Source organism: Elephas maximus, chromosome 12 (assembly GCF_024166365.1).
Source record: "Elephas maximus indicus isolate mEleMax1 chromosome 12, mEleMax1 primary haplotype, whole genome shotgun sequence".
NCBI lineage: Eukaryota > Metazoa > Chordata > Mammalia > Proboscidea > Elephantidae > Elephas > Elephas maximus.
Window position 1 is genome coordinate 53,232,155 of NC_064830.1, and position 16,073 is coordinate 53,248,227.

Genomic DNA, 16,073 nt, shown 5'->3' on the forward strand with positions numbered 1-16,073 from the left:
ACTAGTTGGCATTTATAGCTGAACCCTTCTGGTTCTGTGCCCCAAGATGAGAGTAGGAGGGAGAGGGAAGGATCCAACATTCATTTATACACAAATATTTATGGAATAGCTACCTATGCGTTAAGTCACACTGTTCTAGATGCTAGAGATACAGAGGTAAAAAAAAAAGCAAATCCTTATTGAGCTTACACTAAGTAAACAAGCAACATGGTTGATAAATGCTACAAAGTAAGGAAAGGGGAGAATAACAGTAAGGCGATCAGAGAAGACCTTTCAGAAGCGACATTTGAGCAGAATTGTCCTTAAAATGAGGGCATGAATTCTTAATTCAGCAGCACATATACTAAAATTAGAATGACACAGGAAAAATTAGCATGGCCCCTGTACAAGGATGACATGCAAAATCTGTGAAGCGTACTGTATTTTTTTGTATGAGAGACTGACTTGATTTGTAAACTTTCACTTAAAGTACAATTAAAAAAGAAAAACAAACGAAAACCGAGGGCATAAGTCATGAGTACCTGGGAGGAAAAGCATTCTCCTGTGTAGTGCAAAAGCCCTGAGGTGGGGGTGCGCTTGGCATGACTGAGAAATCGCAAGGAGGTCAGTGTGACTACAGCAGCATGTAGGGGGTGATAACTTTGGATTTGACTCTAAGTGTGATGGGAAGCGTAAGTGATTTGGACGAGGAGAGTAACAATCTGATATGTTTCTAAAAGATCCTTCTGGCTGCTGGTATAGAGAATAGATTGTAGCAAGAAGACTGGAAGCAGCAGGAAAGGCTCTATTTCTTACAGTTTTATCTTATAATACTATGATGTTAGTCTTAATTCCTCTGATCCCATATGTGGTATTTAATAGATACAGGTTTAGGAGATTTGTGTTTGTGAGCCTTGTGATTACAATATGATAACATTTGTCTGAAGAAAGAAGGAAAAAATTCATCACCTGATCACTTTATTTTAGAAAAAGGAAATAAGATGCAAACATTTGTTAGGAAAAACTTAAGAGCCAAAAATGAAAATACATGAAATCTATGCCTAAAGCCCCATATTGGAAGTTCAGGGAAGAAAAGTATCACAGATTAAATCAGCCAGCCACTGAATAAAAGCCCTCTCTGCCTAAAAGAGGAGTTCCTGGGTGGTGCAAATGTGCTCAGCTGCTAACAGAAAGGTGGACGTTCAAGTCCACCCAGAGGTGCCTTGGAAGAAAAGTCTGATGACCTACTTCTGAAAAATCAGCCATTGCAAACCCTATGGAGCGCACACATGGGGTCATCATGAGTTGGCATGGACTCCAAGGCAATGAATGGTGTTGGTGTTACCCAAAAGAGCAAAGCAAAATCAGCCACGTATCAGAGGAAAGTCATTCTTAAACCGTGTTTGGATGGCCATGGATCTAAAGTCTGGTTTTCTGCTTCCATGTTCAGGAATTCCATTTCGTCAGTTCCTCCAGGGGTGATACCCCAGAGGTATAGCATTTTATCACAAGATACTTACTGGTAAGCCGAGCACCTACATATTAACTAAAACGAGAGATAGAACTATTGAGTGAATCAAAATATTAATTTCATCCAGAGTACCATCTCCCCTAGGCTGTGTTAGAGAATTCTTTTTCATGTACCTTGGACATGGTCACAGATTGTCTTACTTTAAAGAACTTGATGAGGTTTAGGAGATATAGCAGTCTAATCAGCAGTGGAAAGCACCTGAGAATTTGAGTCAGAATATATGGATTTCATTTCTGGATCTCCAACTTACTGGTAGGTGGTCTTGTACAAGTTACTTAACTTTTCTGAGTCCTAATTTTCTCATCTGTAGAAATGGAGGATGCTAATATATTCCCTGTAGAGTTATTTTGAGGATTGAATGAGATAACATAAGTGAAATGCTGGCACAGTGTTTGGCATGTACTAAGTGCTCAATAAATATTAATTGAACCTGAATTCTAGAGAAGATTTCTCTCAGCAAACTGTTTTCTCCACAAATATTCAAGATACTGATTCACACTATGATGCTACAGACTGTCTTCTAAGAGTATTTGCAATTTAAGAGTTTTTTTGTTGTCGTTTGTTTGTTTTGTTTTTTAACAACCCCAAATCATTACTGATCTTCATTGCTGGGATTAGTGGGTGCCAGTTGCTGGTGCATGAAATTCCAGGGTATTTACCTTGGGCACTCCCTGCTCTGAGAGGAAGGAGTAGATGCCAGGGGAAGGTCTAACCATTAGGAAGCTCCTGGGTGTAGCTGGAACGTACTGCAGGAGTCACTTCAGGCCCCCTCTTTGTATGCACAAAGGGCAGCCATTTCATAGGCCACCTTCCAACTGTCCTCCGAGGTATTCCCACCGTGTTTGTCTTCTCCTCCAGACTACCCATCTGTCCCAGTCCCCTCTTTCTGTTTTTTGTTTTTGTTTTTCCTACAACCCACGTCAGCCAGGTCCCACTGCCAGGTGTAAAGCCTGAAGTGGAAATGGAAAGATGGGATGGAACTGAGACTGCGGGGAAGTTAGGGGCAATCGCTGCTTGGTCAAGGAGACCACTAGGGTCACCACACCCTTGAGGTGACATCCCCTGATTTAAGCCCTCTTGTGCCTTTATTTGTTTATTTCCTATCAGTCCTTCATGACAAGTTTGAAAGGCTCGGTGTCATCAGCAGCCAAAGGTATAGTACAAGCCCTGTTTGTCCAGCCCTGCCGGGTCAAGGTAAAGAGGAAATCTATACCGAAGAGCTTCCAGTTGTTATTTAAAGCTTCTGTAAGGTCGCAGGTAGGTATTTCTACGAGCAGAGAGCATTGTCCCAGGCCCGGGTAAGGCTTGTTATCCTCAGCCCCTTCCAACGTCCTGCCCATTCTAAGGACTAGGGTCTGCACCGAGGCTCGCCCTTTTCTCTCGAACTACAACTCCCAGGGTGCCCTGCGCGCTGGGAGTGCGCACGAGCGTCGGCGGCGGATTGGGAACAAGCGCATCGACAGCACGCTTGAGGTGGGGGAGCTGCTTGCGGGCTGGTAGATCCGGCAACTCCCTCTGGGAGGCTCACAGAGGCAGACGGGTGGCTACTGGGAGCCGAGCGGGTCAGAGCTGCCGGCAGTCCCAGCGGATCTGTGAAGGAGGTCGGTGGCCCCAGAGGGCGCCAGTCAGGTAAGCCCAAGCCCAGTTCATTCCAGGAAGTCCGTCTGCGGGTATGGGCAGGAAGTCGCACCGGCCATGGTGGGAGAGGGAGAGGTTGCTCCTTCCCGCCGCCTGGCCCGGCCTCCTTCCTCTCGGCTTCTTCTCGGGGAGTGGGGGCACACTGGGGCTGGCTCGGGGCAAGCCGGCTTGGGTCGGAGCAGTGCCACCCGCCGGGCGTCGCCCGCCGGTCGAGGCACGCACCGCAGTGGCTGATGAATCACCCCGGCCCGGCCTCGCAGGCTCGGGACCTGACCCTTGCCTCCTGCCGGCGCCGGCAGCGACTGCGCGCTTTTCACCCCGCTCAGGAGTGGCGAGGGACCATCAGCTTAAAAGGGTTTTCTCACCAACGCTCAAAGGTTGCTGCCTGTTGAAAGTTATAAAAAAAAGAAAACAAAAACAAACTTAGAGCGCACACCCTTTTTGTGATTGGAATCTGGCCCGAATTGCATCCGCCGTTTTGATATATCTGCTCTTAGAATAAATTCCTGGCTCCGGTGCAGCACAGCTGGATCCGGCTGGGAAATTTGTGTGTTGGTTTGTTTTGAGGACGTGACTGGTCACTGTATTTTTGCGTACAGAAGTTGGCGTTTCCTCTGCAAGCCTGCAATCCGATTGCAAACAGAAATGGGAAACAGCGCAGTTTTAGTTTAGCTTTTTTTTTTTTTTAAATGTTAAGAATCGCATTTTCAACTTGCCCTCGACTTCTCATAAAAGCAAGTCATCTCAGGAAGGACACTGCAGTAAAACTTATTGCAGGAGGCCATACTTCAGCAGGAAATAAGCCTGTGGAGATTGAAGTTAGTTCTGTGCCCTCTCCCCTGATCCTTAACGTTTTCATGCAGGTCATGTTTCTTTTTCTGACAATCCTTCAGATTAATCTTCCGACAGATTAAATTGATTAATTAACTGGCTTGTCTAAAATATGTTAGACTTTAAAAATATGTCTGTTCAGACTCATTTACTCTTGCTAGTCTCTGCTTCCTACTTCTAGACATCCTCCTACTCTATCACTTCTTTAAGAGCCCACAAATATTTTTCTGTAATGCTTAGAATCCTTTAACACACTCCTATGAAAGGAACAAAAAGGGAATTAAAACGTGAGTTCTAATACCTTATGTTATGGCACTTTTAGCTTTCTGGCTTTTGTACCTCTCATGATTTCTACTTTGCCCAACCTTAAAATGCAGTTATTGAACTACATGACCCCAAGGTTATTTGGGCCTAAATAGCTCTGATTTTGAAAAATTTATTTACTTATTTTATTCATTCCGAAACATTGCCACATACATCATTCCAAGCTTTGTGCTAGATATGAAGCATCAAAAATAAGTAAGATGAGATGTCTGTTCTTGAGTATGTTATTGACCTCAGTTGCCTTTAATCATATATTTTTATGACTAATTCTGGAGTTTTGTAATATACCCCTCAGGCCAAATTACTCTGTGATTAGTAAGTTCATCTAAAATCAAATATGTACAGGTCAAATTCCATTACAATTATTGGTTCCACTCTAATCAAAGATTTTGTAGTCCCAGCCACTGGCTTATTTAAATAAAATTTTACAGGTTCAGCACAGCAGAAAGGACCTGAATGGTGTACAGCAGTGTTTCTCAAACTTCTAACTTGGATACATCACCTAGGATCTTGTTAAAATGCAGATTCTGATCCAGTAATTTTGAAATGGGGCCCCATGTCTGAGAAGTGATGCCCTCGTCATGCTACTGGCCACACTTTGAACATCAGGGTTTGGGAGATAATTTTAAAGGTGTCTGTCATGACATTTAAAGATTAATGCTGATAGCTGTGATATTGGATGCATATTGATGGCTTTTTCCAACTCTCAGATTTTAAAATTAATCCTGTTCAGTCTAACTAAAACCATTGCCTTCACAGCAAGCTTTTTTCCCTCTGTTCTTTCCCCTTTTCTTTTTCTCCTCTGTTTCCTCTCTTACTCTTCACTGTGTCCTCTCAGCTTTTTTTTCCTCTCTTCCTCTCCCACCCTCAACTGTTTTTGTTCCCACGAATTCAGTAATTCAACAAGCATACGTTTCCATTCATCCTGTATAAGGCACCGTCTTTGGTCTTGGTGAATGCAGACATAGAAAACATGGCTCCTGCGGGGGAGCTTACTCTCTTTGAGGAGGTTAGATGTGTGTACTTGTTTATAGGACAAAAGCTGTAAGAACCCTCTGTAGGGAATAAACAAGGGTGGTAGGAGTTCAAGTGCAAGGAGCCCTGGTAGTTCAGTGGTTAGGTGCTCAGCTGTGAACTAAAAGGTCACTGGTTTGGCCTAGCAGCCACTCCGTGGGAGAAAGATGTAGCTGCCTGCTTCTGTAAAAATTACAACCTTGGAAACCCTATGGGGCTGTTCTACTCTGTCATATAGGGTCACTGTAAGTCAGAATCAACTTGATGGCAGTGGGTTTGGTTTTGATAGGAATTCAGACAGAGTGATCTTTACCTGAGGGGGTAGAAAACAAATGAAGTAATCTTCCTTTTCCCTTACTGGTCATGTCTTCCCCTCTAGGCTATACACGCTGTACTGTTTGACTGTATGTGACATACATGGGCAGAGCCCAGCACAGATTTGTCAATTTATATCACTGTCTTTTAAAAATCAAATTAGCTCGCAAACTATTCTTTATGCTTTTCAATCTCTCTTAAAATTAAATATGTATGGATCCTCTCTTGATTGGAATAGTTGAGGATGGCACTATTCTCTAGGCTGTAATAGTGACTAAAGCACTGTCATCCTCCCATCGTTGACTTTCCTTGCTGACATTTGATTTTCATGCTTTACTTCTCAGTCAGTTTTATTAACTCAGATCCTTTAAAACCACAAGTATAAGATCACATTAACAGGAAAATGATAATACCTGTTGCCACTGAGTCAATTTTGACTCATAGTGACCCTATAGGAGAGAGTAGAATTGCCCCATAGAATTTCCAAGGAGCATCTGATGGATTCCAACTGCTGAACTTTTGGTTAGCAGCTGAGCTCTTAACCACTGCACCACCAGGGCTCCAAAATGATATAAAAAAAGAAACCAAACCCATTGCTGTCGAGTCAATTTCGACTCATAGCGACCCTATAGGACAGAGTAGAACCGCCTCATAGAGTTTCCAAGGAGCGCCTGGTGGATTTGAACTGCCAACATTTTGGTTAGCGGCCATAGTACTCAACCACTGTACCACCAGGGTTTCCCCAGAATGATATAGAAAACAGAAAATTCTGTTGAACCTCAAACAGTCCATTAGGTACATATTGAAATTGTGAAGAATCAAATTTAGGTTACTATTTATGAAAAATTAATTATATGAACATCTGTTCTTGTATCCAGAGCCCTGGTGGCACAGTGGTTAAGAGCTTGGCTGCTAACCAAAAGGTTGGCGGTTTGAGTCCACCATCCGCTCCTTGGAAACCCTATAGGGCAGTTCTCCTCTGTCCTATAGGATTGCTATGAGTGAGAATCAACTCGATGGCAGTGGTTTTTTTGGTTTTAGATTTCTTGTATCTTTCTGTGTGTCATAATCCATTAGGTTATTTACAGTAATGAATAGAAGTATGAATAATCCAAAGTGGCAAATAACTGAAAATGCGTGTGTATTGTTCTAGAAATTCATCTGAAACAAAGTCAGTAATCTATGTCTTGAAGCAGAGGGCTACTTTGTAGTTTTTAATTGAGGTATAGTTAACATTCAGATCCGCAGATCTTAAGTGTCATGTTCAGGGTGTTCTGGTTTATACACTGTATGTTGTATTGTTGTTGTTGTATGCTGTGGAGTCAATTCTGATCATAGCGACACTATATGACACTGTATGCCCATAGGGTTTTCTCGCATATGCGTGTGAAAGCTGGAAAATGAATAAGGAAGACCGAAGAGGAATTGACGCCTTTGAATTATGGTGTTGGTGAAGAATACTGCATATACCATAGACTGCGAGAACAAACAGATCTGTCTTGGAAGAAATACAGCTAGAATGCTTCTTAAAAGCTAGGATTGCGAGACTTCATCTCACGTACTTTGGACATGTAATCAGGAGGGACCAGTCCCTGCAGAAGGTCATCATGTTTGGTTAAGTAGACAGTGAAAAAGAGGAAGACCCTCAGCAAGATGGATTGACACAGTGGCTGCAACGATGGACTCAAACACAGCAACAATTTTGAGGATGGCACAGGACCTGGCAGATTACCAGGTCTTTTTCCCCATGGAGCAGCTTAGTGGATTCAAACCTCTGACCTTTCGGTTAGCAGCTGAACACTTAACCACTATACCATCAGCTCTCCTTATACGCTGTATAACCACCACCAAAATAAGATGGAAAATATTTTTATCACCTTAGTAAGTTCCCTCATGCCCCTTTCTAGCCATTTCCCTCATTCACCCTCCTCCAAAGACAACCACTTTCTAACTTCTGTCCCCATAAATTTTTGGTTAGTCTTGTTTTTGTTTTTTTTTTTTTTTTCTTGTACATCACATAAATGGAATTCTGCAATATGTGGTTTTTTGTGCCTGGCTTATTTTGCTTAATGTAATGTTTTTGAGATTCATCTGTGCTTTGGGGTATATCAGTTGTTTGTTCTTTTTTTATTACTAAATAGTATTCCATTGTATGAACATACCCCAATTTATGTTTTCATGTTGATGGACATTTGGGCTATTTCCAGGTTTGGGATATTATTAATAAGGTTGCTGTGAACATTCTTGTACAAGTCTCTTGTAGCCATGTGTTTTCTCTTGAGTGGAATTACTTAGCCATAGGGTAGATGTATGTGTAATTTTATAATAAACTGACAAACAATTCTCCAAAGTCAGGTATATGTGTGAATTCTAGTTGGTACATGTTTTTAGTGTTGCCAGCTGTGTTGTCTTGTCAGTCTTTTTTATTTTTGCCATTCTAAAGGATGTAAAATGGTATCTCATTGTGGTTTTAATTTGTGTTTTCCTGAGGATTAGGAATGGAGTACTCTTTTGTATGCTATTTGGCTATTACTATATCTTCTTTTGCAAGGTATCTGTTCAAGTCTTTTGCCTATTTTTTTCACTGGGATGTTCATTTTTGTTGTTGTTTGTAGGAGTTCTTTGTGTATTCTGAGTACAAGTCCTGTGTCAGATCCATATGTTTTACTCAGTCTGTGGCATGTCTGTTTATTTTTTAAAAGATGTTTTGATGAGCAGAAATTTTTATGAAGTCTATTCCATCATTTTTTGTGTGTCCTGACCAAGAAATCTTTGCCTTCTTCGAGGGTTGTGAAGATATTCTTTGTTTTCTCCTAGAAACTTTAATTGTGCTAAGTTTTACATTTAAGTCTGTGATCCATCTCAAATTAATTTTTGTGTTTTGAAGTGAGGTAGGGATTGAGGTTCGTATTTCCCCTATATGGGTATCTAGTTGTTCCAGCAACACAGATTAAAAACTTTGCTTTCTGCATTGAATTGACTTGACACTGTATTTTAGTTGTGCTTGTTTTGTACGTTTCTTAAGAGCAAGCCTTGGATCTTAAAAAACTTTTCTGCACCTCTTCCAGGCTAGGGCTAGATTGATTGATCCAGGGTTGGTTGCCATATATTTCCTGATGAAGAAATGCTAACTATGAATTTGAATTGTAAATGCATTTTCTGTAGGTCGAGTTAATGGAGGCAACCTCATTTCAGGAGAATATGTGCCCTGCCCATGAGCTAGGCAAATGTTGGGGAGAAGGAAGGAAATTCAAGCCTGGAGAGATCACCAACCCCCATAATAGAGCAAGCCTACAGAAGCTTAATATGTCTACTGACTTGGTTAAAATAAATGTAAATATGTATTACCTGTGTGTTTTTCACGTTTCTGCCCCACTACTTCATTTTAATCCTTGATGGCACACAGTTCCTGAATTTGCCTTGGAACAATTTCTAAGGAGACAGGTCGGTTATTTTTCTTCCAGATTTTATTTACTGATAAGACAATAAGATGACAACATTATTTTTAAAAGAATGTCACCACAATCTTGTTGCTGTAATGCAGCTGTTTCCTTTTCTCATTTCCTTCCAGGTCTTGTTTATTCACATACATATTTTTATATGGTTGTAATCATAGCATACATGTTATTTTGTGTTCAGAGATTTAGTTGTAACTAGTGAATGCTTTTGCCCATGCGTGGGTCACCCTTGTGAGTGAAAACAAACAAGGCTGGAGAAGAAGAGAAGACAAGGGGACTTATCAGTGGGGATCCGTGAATCCCAAAGCTTAATTAAAATAGGAGGAGAAAAGGGCTAAGGTTTTAAAAGACAGGGTTACCCTTCATTGAAAATGCAGGATGACTTTGGTTCCCTTATACACTTTTAGATATAGATATAAAATAGCTTTATGAGATATAATTCATATACCATAAAATTCACCCTTTTAAAGTATACAATTCAATGGTTTTTAGTATATCCACAGAGTTATGCAACTATCACTATAATTTTAGAACATTTTTATCACCTCCCCCCCCAATAAAAACAAACAAAAAAACTTATCTGTTAGCAGCCACCACCCTCTTCCTCCAACTCTCCCAGCCCTAGGCAACTACTAATCTACTTTTTGTCTCTGGATTTGCCTATTCTGGACATTTCATGTAAATAGAATCATTCAGTGTATGATCATTTGTGATTGACTTCGTTCACCCTTATACGCTTTTAACAGTTCATTTTGAGAATTACTGAGGTACAGTCAAGGCTACTTCACAGATGCACACACTTTTTGACCTGTAAAGATATACACGCCCTCAGGTACATATGCTCAAACTCACTAAGGAAGGAACACAAACATACCAAGATAAACTTACTGAGGTTGCAAATAAACAGCTTCATATCTGGACATATATAAGCACCAGCATCACTACAGGTAAATACTAGTGAACACAATTCCTGAAGTGTGTGTAAGAAAACAGATGAAAATATGGTAAGTTGGCAGAAAGTGAGGGCTGAGTGGAATAGAGTGAGAGTGAATCAGAGTGTGGATGGCAAGGGTATTCTCCTGATTTTTAAAACACTTCTAGAGCTTTTAGTTAAGTTTTTTAACCAGTAGCAATTGTTTGATATGTCTATATGGTTTCATATATATAGAAACTTATAGGTAAAATTGTTGTAGTTTCTTAACCTATGACATAGCAGTCTCTTTGAGCAGGATATTATTATTATTAATCATCAAGTAGGGAATTTCCTTATAGAAAATTGTAACCAACAAAATATTTTTATTTCCTGGGTGTGGTATTATAACTTCAATGAGGTGTTGTTAAGGAATATTCCTTTGATATGCATGTCCAGTGAAAAGAAAGGAGGCCCCTCAAATGTATATACTGTAAGTGGCATATATTCTCGCTGTCCTTATTCTGGGGCAAGCATGGTGAGATTTATTTTCCTTCATGGTGAACTATTATTAACCCAAGTTATTATTCCTAAGGAACTGTTTTCTTTCTTTTGTTTCCTCTTTAATATGCCCACTAGGGTGCTAAACCCGAGAAGAGGGAAAAGCTCTAATTTGATTGGGAAATGTTAATACCAAAACCTGTTGCTGTCAAGTTGATTCCAACTCATAGTGACCCTATAGGACACAGTAGCACTTCCCTACAGGGTTTCCAAGGAGCTGTTGGTGGATTCGAACTGCCGACCTTTTGGTTAGCAGCCAAGCTCTTAACCACTGCACCATCAGGGCTCTGAAATATCAATACATATGTGATTATTTCAAAGTTGACCCCTCTTCCTGCCCTCCCACTGTGTTTTTCTGGTTTTGTTCCTAGGATCTACAGTTTATTGGAGAAAACGGCAGAACCATACAGAAATGGACAGATTTGTACGGTTTCCCCTGTGTGAGGCCTTCAGTACAGCTCAGCCCTCTGTCAGTCATCAGCACACCCTCTACGCCTGCCCTTTCTTTGCTGCTTTTCTCCAGCCCCATCATCACCCCTTCTGGTCAGGCCAACTCGCTTCCCACTCTCCTAAGACGTGAGATGATATAACAAGTAAACTCCTGGGTGTGGTTTGCTGTCCACCAGAGGATAGCCCTTGTCACTACATTCAGGCTCTTAGCCTTCCCTGCCTCAAAGGAAACCATATCCTCTTTTCTTCCTTTCTTTTCCCACTGCCCAAACCCTAGTTCTGGCCTGTGTCTTCTTTTGAGTAGAACACCAGGGAAGCCTCTTGAAAGAAATGTTATTTGAGCTGGGCCCTGAAATATGTGAAAGGACTTGAACATGAGATCAGGAGGAAAAGGTTATTTCAGGTATAATGAACAGGGTAAGCCAGGGACTGGAGGCACAGAAGCCGTATTACATGGCTGTAAACAGGTTGTGTGAAGATCGGTTTCCCTTCACTTTTCTCCCCCTCCTTTCCCTGGGACCCCTCCTGTTCCCCCATTTTTTAGCCTGAGTTTTGATCTCTTTTTTTGCTATGCACTTCTCTCTAGCTAGCTAAATGTATCCTTCCCTGACCACCCATAGTGATCTCTGAACTTCTCTAGCACTAATTGTCAGTTAATTATATGTTGGCCTTGATTTAAAAAAAAAAGCTTTATGTGCATGTCTCATTTTCCCCAAATAGTGTCTCAGTCAAGCTTTTAGGTCCCAGGGAACACAAACCCACTTGAGCTCTTTTTTTTTTTTATGGAGGCAGGCCCTGGGGTTGTAGCAGGTTGTTATTCTAAGGCTGATCTCCCTGAAATGAGCTGCAGCTGAAATCCAGAGCAGGCACTTGGAAAGCCCCCTGACCTCTCCTTTCTGTCTCTGTGGTTTGCGTGGGCTCTCTTTTGCTCCTTTCTACCCCTTTGCTCCATTCCAGGACATTTATTTTGACTTTTGAAATTATCAGGCATGATAATATTAATTATCTTAATTACTGAGTGTTTTGGTGTCCTCTTAAAACTCACACCCTAGGCGCGTGCCTCTCTCTCCAGACTGGCTCTGACTCTGCTTCTGTTCTCTCTGCTACAGATTGGCTTTCTCTGCTTTCACATGGCTTTTTTCTTCTCCCTAGCTTCAGCTTAAGTGTAACTTTGGCTTGCTGTGACGCTGCCTCCAGACTTCATAATATATGATCTCGCAACATAGGTTTTGTCTCTCAGCTTTCCAAATTTCTGGAGAAGAATTGGATTTGACTTGTCCTGCTTGGGTTGGGAGGTGACCTCTGTACCAAACAGCTGTGACAGAGGGGGCATTGTTAGGTGGTCACCTAAGCTGGATATTTCACAGGTACTGGGAAACGTAAGGGTGATCCCAGACAAGGGGGCTTGTGGTTAGACTGTCATCCCAGTACATGCTTTCTTTGCTACTGGAAGTCAGAGGGACAGGACCATGCCTTACCTTTTTTGTATCTGCACTGCATCCAACAGATTGCATCCAGATGTGTTTCTTATTTAGTGTGTTTATTGCTATGGCTTTTTGACCATTTGACCATCAGAATTAGCTTTTAGGCATAGCAGGCAATACAGAGCAATACTTCAATGTTTAAAATAAATTACTGAAATTTGTTTTATCATCATTTGAAAAATTTTAAAATTGCTTTTTGAAATTTGTTTACCAGTTCAGAAAGAATAGGGGAGTAGAATATTGATAGTCAGTTAAACAAAGATTAGTAATTAAGCTTGTACTGACTCTGCCTCCAGCCCAGTTAGGATATGGCAAAATCAGGTACTTCCATCACTGAGCTCAAAGGTTACTGAGCAGCCCTAATTATTTTACTGTACATTTATTTAGTGTCTACTATGTTGCAGTCACTACATTAAAAAAATAAACCAAACCCCTTGCCGTCAAGTTGATTCCGACTCAGTGACCATATAGGACAGAATAGAACTGGCCCATAGAATTTCCAAGGAGTGCCTAGTGGATTTGAACTGCCGACCTTTTGGTTAGCAGCTGTAGCTCTTAACCACTGCACCACCAGGGTTTCTGGCACTACATTAGGTGCGGCTAATATAAAAATAAATCTCTGCCCTCAAAGTACTCACAGTTGTTTATTTACACAACTGAGTATAATACAGTGAGGTAAATATTGATAGAAGTACAGGCAAAGTGTTGGCTTCTTGTTTTCTTTGTGTACATCCACTCTCATGTTTATATGTATTTATACTCTACCTCTCTCACCAATCTCTGCCATTAATTGTGTGTTATTATTATATGGAGCAAAAACCAAAAAAAAAAAAACAAAAAAACCCAAACCCATTGCTGTTCAGTGGATTCCAACTCATAGTGACCCTGTAGACCTGCCCCATAGAGTTTCCAAGGAGTGCTTGATGGATTCGAACTGCCCACCTTTTGGTTAGCAGCACTTAACCACTACACCACCAGGGTCTCCTTGTATGGAGCAGAGTATAGTAATATCTCATTTGCCCAACTCGAGCTGATACGGTATTCGTTAAAAATGAACTTTGGCGATGATAATGACACCATTAGCTAACACTATTGAATACTTGGTCTGTGTCAAACACTGTTCTAAGTGTTTTATATGTATTAAATCATTTAATCCTTGCATCAGCCCCTTAGGATAGATACTGTTCTACTTGTTAGAGAAGAAAGCAGAGGGACAGAAGAATAATTGTCTTGCCCGAAGTTACAAAGCTAGTGAGAAATTGAAACTTTTCTTGACAAGCTATTTTAAATGTCATTCTTTGTGAAGTACATTATATATGCAGTTTATTCTGGTCGTCTTAAATGGAGTCCTCCAAAGCACTGGGGTTTGGTTTTTAAACTTAATTTAACCAAAGTGATTTGGGGATCATGGAATTTAGAATTCATTGTGTGCCTCAGTGTAGACTATTGGTAACTGCATTAACTAGTCCTTTGCTTTTATGTGTGTGTGTGTTTTCTCATTAAACTTTGTTTTAATGGGTTGCTTTTGTATTTTAGTTACTTTAGTAATAGTTTTCCTTCTCTTTTGCCTCCAGCTGTGGCTTCTTGCTGTCAGTTATTGTCACTTAATTTGCTTCTGTAATGTGTGGTAACATAATACTAAGAACATGGTATAGAGTATTTTAGAGACACATGGATTTTAGGGTTAGGTTCAAACTTCACATCTGTTATTGAGACCTTGGTCAGGTGCTTTATCCTCTCTGAGCCTCACTCAGTTTATTCATCTGTGAAATGGGGATGTAATATTTTGCAGTTATTATAAAGAGATGTATGTGGTAAAACGCCTGGCATATAATAGGTATGCCAGTAAAAACTGATTTTTTTTCTCATCATTACATGAAAGTATGGTACATGATCCCTTTGTTAATCTGAGAAACTCAGATAAATGGAAGAAAAGTGTTCCTAAGGTGTACTTAAGATATGGTAGTTTTATCACTTGAAAATTATATTTAAAGTTGGTGTCATAGGTGTTAATTTTAGAATTACATCCTGAACTCCTGTTTTTGGCTCTTATACTAATCTCTCAACAACCTCCTCTCTTTTCCGTCTGTTAAATTGTCTTTTACTTCTGTGTTGCTCTCTTGCTTTCTCTTATTTGCTATCAAAGGAAAAATGTCCTTTAGCCCGTTTTTAAAGAGGATATACCAAAGCAGACATTACGACCTTGGGGGCAGTAAACCTAGCTTCTTGGCCAAGAGCAATGATTTCTAAGACTTCTCTTCTTTCAACTATCCTCAGTCTTAAATATTCATTTGTCTTTCTTTCTACCCTCACTGCCTCCCATTTCTCCTTTCCTAGACTATCCCCACTAGCTGTATGATTCTATTATTAGTAGTTTTGTATGGTTTGGTTTTTATTGTGTGTGTGTGTGTGTGTGTATGTATTTAATAGACTTTATTTTTTAGAGCATTTTTAGGTTTATAGAAAAATTACACAGAAAGTACAGAGAATTCCCATATATCCCCCCCATACTATTTCTTCTGTTGGTAGCATATTGTACTGGTATATTTGTTACAGTTGATGAACCAATATTGATACAGTATTATTAACCAAAATCCATAGTTTACGTTAGGGTTCACTTTTTGTGTTGTACAGTAATGCCGGTTTTGACAAATGTCTAATATCATGTATAATTACAGTATTATGTAGAATAGTTTCTCTGCCCTAATAATGTCCTATGCTCCCACCTATTCATCCCTCCCCCTGAACCTCTGGCAACCACTGATCTTTTTACTGCTTGTGTAGTTTTGCCTTTTCCAGAATGTCATGTAATTGGAATCACACAGTATGTAGCCTTTTTAGCCTGGCTTCTTTTAGTTAATGGTAAGCATTTAAGTTTCCTTCATGTTTTTTTCATGGCTTGATAGCTCATTTCTTTTTACTGCTTAATAATACTTCATCATATGAATGTACCACAATGTATATGTATTTCTCAAAGGTCATATTTTAGTATTTTCTGTAATCATTGATAGTGAACTCTCCTGTCTTAATATCTTGAGAAATTTCAGTTTTCATACCAGAGGTTTTGTGCCTTCTGTCTTCCAATAAAAACCTGTGAGTACTACCTCCTTCTGGACTGTTGGGTGCTTCTCCGCATGCAAATACTCCAGCTCAAGGCACCAAATATCTTTTTTTAAAAACAGTTTTTTCAAGGTACGTACCATAAAATCCATCCATTTTAGATGTACAATTCAATGATTCCAAATTACTTTTCCTTAGCAAAACTCTTCAGTGCTGTCTTTGGTCTATAAGAGAATAATCATCTTGCTCTATTCCCTTTTGTTTCAAGATCGCTTATGGTGGGTGGGTGAATATTGCCCCTGGCCGCCATTTGGTTACTTACAAGCACCTGATCTGTTGGTTTTGCTTCAGTTATTCCTTCAGGATATCACATTAGGAATGAGATTCTCTGCAGGTGGTATACAGGGCCGAGGTAGTGGGGCTGCGCCATTTTCTTGAAGAATGCCTCCCTTTTGCCCTACTATTGACTGAGAGGGTTCACTTACTCTCTTGTTTTAGGTAGTCATTTCATGCTTTAT

The 16,073-nt window shown here is 40.3% G+C and overlaps 1 protein-coding gene and 1 non-coding gene across 2 annotated transcripts in view; both read left to right on the forward strand.

The window, feature by feature from the left end:
• The first annotated feature begins 319 nt into the window (after positions 1 to 319).
• LOC126087606 (U6 spliceosomal RNA) lies at positions 320 to 427 on the forward strand. Its single transcript, XR_007519788.1, has one exon. It is a non-coding gene; the product is annotated as a U6 spliceosomal RNA (small nuclear RNA).
• Positions 428 to 2,938: 2,511 nt separating this feature from the next.
• The window catches only part of TMOD3 (tropomodulin 3), a 76,366-nt gene continuing 63,231 nt past the window's right edge, over positions 2,939 to 16,073 (forward strand). The window contains exon 1 of the mRNA XM_049904830.1: positions 2,939 to 3,139. The gene's annotated coding sequence lies outside the window, so the exon portion shown is untranslated. The remainder of the gene's footprint in view (positions 3,140 to 16,073) is intronic.